The sequence below is a fragment of the Pimephales promelas genome, chromosome 1 (assembly GCF_988280905.1).
Source record: "Pimephales promelas chromosome 1, fPimPro1.hap1.1, whole genome shotgun sequence".
Classification (NCBI taxonomy): Eukaryota; Metazoa; Chordata; class Actinopteri; order Cypriniformes; family Leuciscidae; genus Pimephales; species Pimephales promelas.
The window spans coordinates 27,844,338-27,856,042 of record NC_142769.1 but is presented as its reverse complement, the minus strand read 5'-3'; the positions used below and the strand labels follow the sequence as shown (position 1 = coordinate 27,856,042).

Sequence of the window (11,705 nt, the reverse complement as noted above, 5' to 3'; positions counted from 1 at the left end):
TACAAATCCATTAACGAAAAACACACTGTGCGGGAGAAAGTGAGAAGAGGTCACTTCCCCAAATCTCATTAAAATGGACATAAAATTACATGATCACAAGCAAGACAATACAATCAATACATCAATCATTTTAATACAACAAATTAACAAAATAAACTTAATTATATGTTAACATTTTTTTCAGCTCTCTTTTGAAAGAGTTTAGCGATTTTAGTCTTTAAAACAGGGTCCAAATGATCCCAGAGGGAATTCCCTCTGTATTTCAGTGTAGACTGATTAGTTGTAGACAGTTCTACAAAAGGGAAGATACATCTTTACAACGCCGTGTGGAATGAACATCCGAAGAAAAGCCTACAAGAAAAAATGATTGAAAGCTCTGGGCATAATTGTCATATTCATACATAAAAATATTTATGCAAGATGTTAACATTAAATTTGGTCAAGATGTTATATTTTATAAATATCGTCAAGATGTTATATTTTATGGCAAATCGCGCGTCCCGTGCTGTCGAAACGCACGCGTTTGACGAGTCAATCAGACGCCTGACCACGTCTGTCGCGACAACGTTGATTCCATTATGAGAACGTACATTTGAAATGACAAACTTGAGTGCGCAAAAGAGGCGATCTGTGAACACAGGCCCTATTCTTTGTCTTACCAAGACATGGTGTTCATGTGAACAATGAGCCTCGTCTACTCTCCTTGCAAGGGTGTCGAAGTCTGGACGAAGTCTGGACAGTGACATGACATCACTGCCAGATTCAAACTGTGCGCTCGCTGGCGCTGAGCCAGCGATGGAGGCGCTCAGCGCTTGTCATATCATATAAAGTGTTGGGCCAAACTTATGGCCAAACTTAATTCATTATTATTATTAAAATTAAAAATTTAAATTGTTTTTATTAATCTGTTTGGGTGGGCCACCTGTCAATCAGCCCATAAATCCGCGCCTGGTAGTACAGACGATTGGTGACATCACAGTACTGATTCGAAAGCATACAGCATACAGTGATTGAAGCAGCTCTGTAGAGTACAGACGATTGGATTGGTGTATGACATCACAGTACTGATTCGAAAGCATACGATCGACTTGAAGCAGCTCAGAGAAGCCTAGACGATTGATGTATGACATCACAGTACTGATTCGAAAGCATACAGCATAGTGATTGACTTGAAGCAGCTCTGTACAGAGTACAGACGATTGGTGTATGACATCACAGTACTGATTCGAAAGCATACGATCGACTTGAAGCTGCTCTGTACAGAGTACAGGCGATTGGTGACCAGGTCACCAGGTCACCAGGTAAGGTGGGCCACTGTGTATGTGTGTCTCCTAATGATATTGCTATATAGGGAGGGCTCGACATTAAGCCTTTTCATACGCTAAATCTGCCATTCACTTGTCCGGGTAAAAAAAAATTGCTCGTCTGGATTTTTTATTTTTTATTCTGAAACAATATTCTCATGAGTGATCAATCAGCTTTGATATTTAAATCACCATATTGTAATTTCTGCACCTTTAAAGGGCATCCCCTCCCCCAATATTATTAAATGTATGCTTCATCTTTCATTTTAAATTCCTAAATTTGATCAATAAATTCAATTATTTCGAATAATAAGACACTAAAGGGCTGTTAACCTAGGGGTTGATCAAATTAAATCATTGACACTAAAAAAATACAATTGCATAAAATAATGTTATGAAATTGATTTTAATTTAAATATATGATAAATATAATATAGATATAATATACTTTTAAACATTCAACACTAAACCGCCAGTAGGTGGTGGCAGACTGGCTGGCGACCGTCTTGATGAGTGAGTCATTGATTAATTCAAACGATTCTTTCAAACGGCTGATTATTTCAAGAATGGTGTTCATGAAAAATAGATGAGGTTGCTTAACATATGTTAAAAATATAAAACTCCACATTTAGATTTTTATTGGCAGTATGTATGTTGTTAACTGAGTGTGTGTTTGCTGCGCTTATTGTAGATTTCTGCTCGAGAGGCTGCGCGAGCGTCAACAGTGCAACCTTACCGTCAGTAACCGGTAGTCAACAACACTGACTGTAATGCAGCGCAATATGAAAGAGTTCGTCTTAGGTTTAACAACCTATGAAACTAATAATGAACAATAAACTAAAACAACATTAGCTTAATTTAAAATGTCTTAGGAACTACAGGTCCAGGATATTTAGAGGTGGATAAACGCAATTGAGAGGTGGATAAATGCACTCTGGAGGTGGGTAAACGCAATATTCGAATATTGGGAGGTGTGTGTGTAACGTCTGCAAGAGTTTTAAATCTGCCCAGATGAAGACAAGGGAAAAAAACAGTGGAAACGAACTGGTAACGTAATAGTTCCACGAGTGATTTATTGCGGCCCTTCCCTAGTTAGGCACACTGTTCACATACATGTTGAAAGATGCCAACAGGGAAATTAACACTGCAAAACGTCACAAAAACAAAGTGGAAGCAAAACACAATAGAACAAAATAACAGCCAGCGATAGAGCGGTCATCTCTCTTCGCAACCGTCTTCACTCTACTGAGCGTGCGTGCGCGCTCACATTAACAGCACGCATACAATAACGTACGCAATAGACGTAGCTATCTTAAAGGCATATTAACATGTCACCAACACTTCTCAACTTTAGGTGGCCGTTACATGTGAATGGCATTTACGTGCATTTAGCCTCCACTACATCCCTGGGTGTAGCTATGACATCACAGTACTGATTCAAAAGCATTATACAGTGATCGACTTGAAGCAGCACTGTAGGCTGTACTGTGGTGTATGACATCACAGTACTGTGGTGTATGACATCACAGTACTGATTCGAAAGCATATACATACAGTGATCGACTTGAAGCAGCTCTGGGTTTTTTTATGCAGAAAATACAAATACAAATCAAGACATTAAATACACAATACAACAAAACAGAGGGTTACAATCCATAAACTTATATAACAGTATACAAGTTTAAATGATCGACAGTATTGCAGAGTCTTACATGCAGTTGAGTTTTTAGAGTTCTTCAATGAATTTAAATACATATCAATATCTTTCTTAAAAATAACAAAGAAGGAGTTTTCTTTGAAAATTTACACTTGTGAATATACAATTTGGCAAGAAAAAGTGGCAAATTAAGGACAAATTTAAAATGAAAGGGGTCTAATTTCATAGAGTCACCAAACAACATCGTTTTTTGGTTTATACAGAAGTGTAAAGAAAGATACATTTTAATAAAATTTTAAAAGTCAATCCAAAAGATTTTTCAATACATTCCCAAAACAAATGGATAGCCTAATCGTTTCATCAAACCGATGACAAAAGGAGCACAAGAGGGAAATAGTATTATTGAATTTAGCAAATGTATAATTAGCAATTGTGAATCATTTTAATTGAGACTTCAAACACTTTATTAGATGAGAAAAAATTTTGCCCGAAGGAGACAGAAAGCCTCCCACCCTATCATCAAATTTATTATTCCAAAAACTTACACAGGCAGGTAAAGAAATCTGATTCCTGTTAAGAATTGAGCAAATTTTCTTATTTGACAATCTACTGAAAAGATGGTCAACAAAAAGATGAGCGTTGTCAAAAATAGGTGGAGAGGTTAAAGGTCCAGAATTGACCAAAGGTTTCACACAATCAGGAATTGCACCAAAAACAATGGCATATTCTCTTGGGGGGACTGGAAAAGAGAATTCTTGCATAAAATGTTTATCGAACCAATTATTAAAGAAAAGAGATTTATTTTTAGATTTAAAATTTGGGTTATTCCAAATAAAATACTTGGAGAAGAAATGGAGAAAGATTATTTGAGAATTTCTTAGAACTCTGAGGTCAGACCGTCATTACCAGGAGATTTATTAAGTCTCAGCTTACCAATCGCCTCAGAAATAATCCTTAACTTGAATAGGAGATTCACACAAACTTTTGCCAATATCATCAATTTTGGAAATACGGGTCATGAGAGTTAAAAAATAAATCTAAATTTTGTTGAGAGTGTCTAGAACGATAAAGATTTTTATAAAATTCCTCACAATAGTTCGAAATTTCTTTATGATCTTTTGAAACCACTCCATTTATGTTAAGACTATTTATAGAATTGAGATGATTATGCTGTTTCTCTAACCTAAAAAAAAAAATATGTTAAGACTATTTATAGAATTGAGATGATTATGCTGTTTCTCTAACCTAAAAAAATAATAATTGGAATTCCGTTCCCCCTCTTCCATCCATCTCCTTCTTGAACGAACAAAAGCACCCCTTGCTTTATATACAAGTTATCTAATGAGTAATGTTTCTAATGTTTGGACAACTGATAAATTTTCATAGGGGATGCAGGAGAGACAGACATTTTTTTTTTTAAACAATGTTAAGTTCCTCTAATTTGCATTGCTTGGCTTTTTGAGATCCAACTTTGAATAACATTAACCTAATATTATATTTTAATAGCTCCCAATTATAACCAAAATTATTTTCAGCTTGAGCTTTATTAAGAAAGAAGTGAATTTTAGAAATCACAGATTGACAAATTTCCTCATCCTCTGACCTCTAATAAGCAGAGTTTAGTTTCCAATATGAGTTCTAGAGTAAGATAGGTTATCAAAAGAGAGAATAATAGACTTATGATCGGACAGTGCCCACCCAGGCCCGCCCATTAATCCGCGCCTGTGATACACATGTTTTTAACCTCTTACATTTGGTCTGAGGATGTCCTAAAATGTAGGCTAAATCGTATTGCTGTGGCCATTTGCTGCCATCGCGTGGTGATTTAGGGTAAATGACATTTCATTCCGAGATGAACTGCGATGTAGGCGGCCCTGATTTAATTAGCTCCTGCGGCCAACCTGCAATAGCAAACTACGATCGAACCATCTAATTCATTTCGATGAAAATACTATCTACTAAAAGAGTATCATGCTGACTTTAATGTGAATGGATAATGTCCTGCTGTTTATTACTGCAAGTGTAACAGCAACCTACAGCTCACAGACATGCCGGTGTGATATCGCCTAAAATTTACAGTAAACTTCAGATATATTAATATATATATTTAGGCCCTAAATATATTTGATTATAATAAGTTTAGCGTCAAATATTCAAAAAGTGTTATGGCGCTATGGGTATGCACGGCGGTATTTCCGGTGAAGCATTAGGGATGCTCTAACTTCCGCCGATCGTAGAGTCCAATGCAATACCGAGAATTTATATTGAATTTTATACTCCATGGTTATACTAAAGAAACGTTAGTCACAAAAACAGATAAAACAGACACCCCTCGTTGTGTTTATGCTTCTTTTTGAAATTATATTAAATAAATATAACTATAAATAAAATTACATCTAAACGTAGCCTACGTTTCATTTCAAAGACTGGAGGACAGTAAATTTTGAAGACTCTGCCATAATCCCGTTTTCCTCGGTTTTCCTCCGCTTTAATCTCCACAACCTGCGTCAAATGCGGAATTTATGCGTGCATATAGCCCATTAAGACTCTATCAACAATGCCAAGGTCATGGCCTGATAAAATACAATAATGATAAAAATGGCCAAATGAGCGGTTTTAAAAGCGTATTGAGACAAATTGATTTTGTAATTTATATGTCCCTGTGTAGCTAGTCAGAAGCTTCTGCCATTATTTCCCAGGTGAAAAAGACGTTGTATTAAATGTATTAAAAATATATTTGAAATACAAATAGTGTGTTTATAATACATTTGTATTTACAACATGCTTATTTAAAGTGTACTAAAAATGTATTTTATTGCATTTTAGTATATTTCTAAAAAGTATACTAGAAGTACATTGGTAATAAATATATATTTAATTACACTTTTAAGAAATATACTATAGAAAAGCATACTTTTAATGTATTTATAAAAAGTATATTAGTAATATATTGGTAATAAATGTATGCTTTATTATATTTTTAATAAATATGCTAATGATAATTATACTTTAAATGTATTTCTAAAAAGTATATTAGAAGTACATTGGTAATAAATATATGTTTAAATACACTTTTAAGAAATACACTATAGAAAAGCATACTTTTAATGTATTTCTAAAAAAGTATATTATTAGTACATTGGTAATAAATGTGTGCTTAATTATATTTTTAATAAATATGCTAATGACAATCATGCTTTAAATATGTTTCTAAAAAGTGTACTAGAAGTACATTGGTATTTAATTACATTTTTAAGAAATATGCTAAATACAAACATATTTTAATTATATTTAAAAATGTTTTACTAGAAACGCAATGATAATAAATATACACTTAATTACACTTTTAGAAATATGCTAAAAACAAACACAGTTTTAGTGAAGTTTTAGTGTATTTACAGAAAGCATACTTGTTGCTAAATTAAAGTATTTTTGTGTTCACTTCAAGTTTAAAAATTCAAGTCAAGTCCCTTTAATTCCCTTCCTAACATGAAGGCAATTAAACATGTATCGAAATTAATTGTATATTTCTACAAAGACTAGAAGTAGCACTTTAATTATAAATATGTGCTCAGTTAAGCTTTTAAGAAATATACCAAAAACTACCACACTTTTTGTAATACTACCAACACTTAACTCAATGCATATGTATTTCACACTTTATATTATGTGTTTTAGGTTTAACTTTTTTAAATTAATTTGTTATAATTATGAAAAGCACTAAAATTTGACTAACAAGTAATGCACTTCTATACTTCTGCATTAATTAATCAAATAGTCTTTTCCACAAAACAAGTGAATACCAGTACGTGCACACATCAACATAAAAGATCAGGTGTACATACTAGAAAAACAAAATAAATTTCTTAAAGCTTGACTCTTACATTTGTTTAGTCAAAATGAATAAAAAAACTTGTTATAAAGCATGTTAGGTTTATATTAACAGAGTTGTTTCTTTTTTGTGGATGTTAGTTAATATTTCCAGTTGCATTCATTTGGACCAATCAGAGCCAATCTTTTCAAAACAAGCTTGCCGGCAATCGTCCAATCACACACTGCCATTTGAACTTACATGTTGGGCGGGGCGCGGACAACGGATACTGACTGTCTGTGGTATTCCATTAGCTTCGGACGGATATCTCAACAGAAATCATGTAGCAGCTATTTTCCAAATTTTGCTTTGTTATTTCACTGGCTCGGACCTAGTGAATGTGGATAGCACCGATCTAATATTAAGAGAACACACGAGCAGATTACCAGGTCGTCAGCTCCCGCGAACAATTTAGCAGTGAAGAGGACAACGCAGAGCTGCGCCGCCACGACATGGACAGAGCAAGATACTGCCAGAAAAGATCTTACTTCTTGGTGGTAAGTTTATTAGTTTAAGTGATTAGTGTAATTGGCTTTATTCTCACTTTGGGTTTAGCAAATATTTTCAGAAGTTGATGACGATGTTCTGTGGATTACTGGCGTTTCTGTTGATTTGACACTAAAGCGAGTTAACGTCTATCCATTGACGTCTATCAACTTAATTGTTATAGATCTAGACAGTGACATAATGCAACTATAAAAACATTGCACACTGTGTTTTCAGAAAAAAGGTTATTAATGGTGATTACACGACAGGCTTGATTGTCCCTAAGTAACTTCTTGTGTTTTAAATATTATAATATATTTTAAGCTCTAATAAAACTTTCACATTTGTGATATTTAATTCATAGTAAAATCTAATTAATTATTAGTTACTAAGTTATCAGCTGTCACCAACTTGTAACTTTCAATAGAATGTTCTGTCTTTATTAATAATGAATAATTACTTCAATAATAGCGTGGAAGTTACAGTAATGGTTCATTAAATATGTTTTACCATTTAAACAAAATACAAATTATATATGAAGAACACAAACTAGTGTTTGTTCTGCCCTAACTTTGTATAACATGCAACTTTATTTTTTTTTGTAGAGCTTCCAGGGATACTATCATCTCTCAAAGAGGCCCTGGAGTCCATGAAACGAGGTTCATTCAGCTCAAGCCCAAGATCATCTGAGCTGTGTCTTCCTGAAACCTCAGACATGGTAAGAAAATTCTTTATGATAAAGAAAAATCCTATTTGTTATAATAATTATATCTGACTTTTGTGCATTAATACTTCAGTAAGTGTTCTGAATTAAGTAACAAAGTGACAGCTTTTTATTAGAATTATAAATGAACAAGTTTATACTAATGCTTGTTTTTTTTATTCTTTCCAGATTTCCCTCGGTGGTTCTGATGTCCCCAAAAGAGTCTATGGCAGACTGAACAAGTCACGAACTTCTCTTTTTACTCACGACTTGGCCACTTTACTTTTTGCTATTGTATTTCACTGTGTTTGACTTAAAGGATTAGTTCACTTAAAAAAAAAAAAAACTTTTGCTGATAACTTACCCACCCCCATGCCAAGATATCCATGTCATTCTTTCTTCAGTTGAAAAGAAATTAAGGTTTTTGATGAAAACATTTCAGGATTTTCTCCATATGGACTTCATTGGGAACCAAACGGTTCAAGGTCCAAAAGGCAGTTTCTGTGCAAACTGTTCAAAGGGCTTTAAACGATTCCAGACGATGAATAAGGGTCTTATCAAGCGAAATGATCGGTCATTTAAAAAAAAAAAAAAAACAACGTTTAAGTTTTATAAGCTCAAATGGTCGCCATGCTCTGTTCTGTTATGCATGTTCATAACTCTCCTATTCAAACTCGTTCATCAAAATTAACAAATCTTTTTCTGAGTCATTAGGTTCATTCAACGAACGAAATGAATGAATTGACTTGAAAAAAGATTTGTCAGGGCTGCCAACTCTCAAGCATTCAGCACGAGACTCTCGCAATTGAGCAATTCTCATGCTTTCACGACAAATTGACTGTTAGCCATTGGACCTTGAACCGTTTTGTTCCCAGTGAAGTCCATTATATGGAGAAAAATCCTGGAATGTTTTCATCAAACCTTAATTCCTTTTCGACTGAAGAAAGAAAGACATGGACATCTTGGAAGACATGGGGGTGAGTAAATTATCAGCAAAAGTTTTTTTTTTAAAGTGAACTACTCCTTTCAGTTAGTTTATTTATTTATTTATTTTTTGTTCTGTTTAATACCTCTGCAAATCAATGCATTTTATGTTAATGTATTTTGTTTAGTTTTCATAATGCTTTACTGATGTAGTGCATTAAAGTTTATCTTTCAAAGAGTGTTTGTGTGTTTTGTAGAAATATTTTTTTACTGGGTTTTGTTGAATTAAAATGTTTAACTGTATTTTTAATACATTAAAATATATTATTTTTATATTAAATGGTTTTTGGAAAAAATATATTTTTAATATGTTAATAGTGGGTCCTATATTGTTCTACAAATACATTATTAATAAGCTGAAATTATATTTAAAATATACTTAGAACGCATTAATGTGAAGCTAAAATATACTAATGCTGTATTTCTAAAATCGATTTAAAGTGTATTAAAATACACTTTAAATAAGTGCTATTATATTACATTAAATGTACTTAAAATGGTTCCATTTTAGCACAATTTAATATAATAAAATATATTACTATTACCTTAAAATTGAACTTAAATACATATTAAAGTACACTTAATATACTTGAAGTTGTTTCAATTTAGCACATTTAATACATATTTAATACGGTGCACTTAAAATACATTAAGTATATCAAAATAAGTACATTTTAAATACATTTCCTTTTCACCTGGGTTTCCATGGTAAAAGCAATGTCTGTTTGGTGGATCGGTATTCAGGATTATGAGTAGCCTATAGAAAGTCATTCGTGATCGAAGGAATAGTTCACCCAAAAAATTAATAAATAAATAAATACATTTACCCACTTTCATGTTGTTCCAAAGCCGCACCATCAGGAAATGGTCATTGTCCACTTTATTCAAAGCCATATATTCTATATTCCAAGCCATGGTTGGTGTGCAGAAGTTCAATCCAGAACGGTGTTGATCCCTGTGTGAATCGATAATTGTGAAGACTAACACATGGTTTCTTTGGAAATGAGACCTATTCACGATATCAATAATTCACAATTAAACCAGGAACTTAAAAAACAAATGGGGACACTTTTCATTTTTAAAATTCATACTGACTTCAACCTCAGTGACAATCACTTTGGGTGGCCGTGGCCTCGAGGTCTCATGGAGGCTGTGACCTGCACTGCGTCTGTCCTTTACAAGACATGCGAGGTCTTGAGTGCTCCTACAGCCTAATTCAACATGACAGATCAGTGAGATAGACACTGCGAGGACTAAAGAAAAATAAGTGAACAGAAAATGAAATGACAGTGAAGATGAAAGGCACGTTCTAGTATGTAGACACATTCAGTAATGGGAATAATGAAATATTAATACTGGTGATCTTCGACTGAAGTAGACTCTAAGGGTAATAACAGGAAATCTGCATGCTGGATGATTTTTTTTTTTTTTTTTTTTGTGGTTGCAAAGTTATTCCACGTCATACAGTACATCAATCAAAGATACATTAGGTGGTGTAATTTTATTAAAATGTAACTGCACATCTCTCACATCAACATCTTTACAATTATTCATGTTATGATTAAAATGGAAGCGCAGTATAATTTGATATACAACATATATTGGTTAGAAAATATATTCCTGCTTATTTTTACTTATTTAACAACAAAAAGAATAATTTCTATACAAAAGCTGTAAGCATCATTTACAATTTTCACACTTTATCTGAAGCTTGTAATGGATAAGTTGACCCTCCAAAAATTGTATGTTTACAGGTTAAAGAACATATAACATATGTGCTGTGGTCTTTAATGACCACTGAGACACAATGATAAGTGCACACAGGGAATTTGCTTGAAACAAAAGCTAAAAAGCAACTCTTAAAAACCAATAGCAAAATGTATAAACCAGGTCAGTGTTTGTGTATGCTGTGCTCATAGTGGTCGTTCTTGTTCCTCTCATCCACCGTGCCTAAAACCAACACTGAATCCTTTGTCTTCCATGTAAACTTTGGTTGTTGTGCTAAGCAGCTACTGACCATGCAAAGCAACTAGCGACAAGACCAGGGCGTAGTTTTGGTTTGAACAATTTTTATTTTATTTTATTTATTTTTTTTGCAAAAATGTTTTTTTTTGTGGGATCATCCACACATGCAAAGTTGGTTGATGCATACAAAATTAGGCTAGTTACCAATTACTTGTAGGATAGGCTATATGATGTGTTTTATATAATTTAAACAGGAACCTTATCAGTTTGACAGAATGTTCTAATTCAAAGTGCCATTACCAACTTTATGTAACATTTTCTATTTTTCTATTGAAATTGTTTATTTCCTACTCTTTACCAGTCCATCAGACCCAAAATTATTTCATCTGTCATCTCTTGGAATATTTGAAGGCCAGGTCCTTCCTATCGGCCATCTTTAGAACACATTTTACACACTGATTCTAACTCGACCTAATGAAAATGTTCCATAGTTGTGGTGATTGTTTAACCGTAGCATTTGTTACAGTAACAGGTAAGAGCAGTGATGGCTCCTCATTACCATGCTTAGGCCAAGTTTGACTTTTTTGTTATTAATCTATAGCATTTGTTATGAAAGACAGTAGCCTTCATATTTAGAAACTATAGCCACAGTCGTAATATAAATCTATAGTGAAAAATCTAGTCCCTTAACAGATTTTTATTATAAATACTAACATAATAAATAGGCCAACAACA

General features: G+C 33.4%; 1 long non-coding RNA gene across 1 annotated transcript; it reads left to right on the top strand.

Annotated features, from left to right (window-relative positions):
• The first annotated feature begins 6,391 nt into the window (after positions 1–6,391).
• Positions 6,392–9,184, top strand: LOC148998438 (uncharacterized). The gene is made up of 3 exons (XR_016156795.1): positions 6,392–7,329; positions 7,924–8,036; positions 8,211–9,184. It is a non-coding gene; the product is annotated as an uncharacterized LOC148998438 (long non-coding RNA).
• Positions 9,185–11,705: the final 2,521 nt, after the last annotated feature.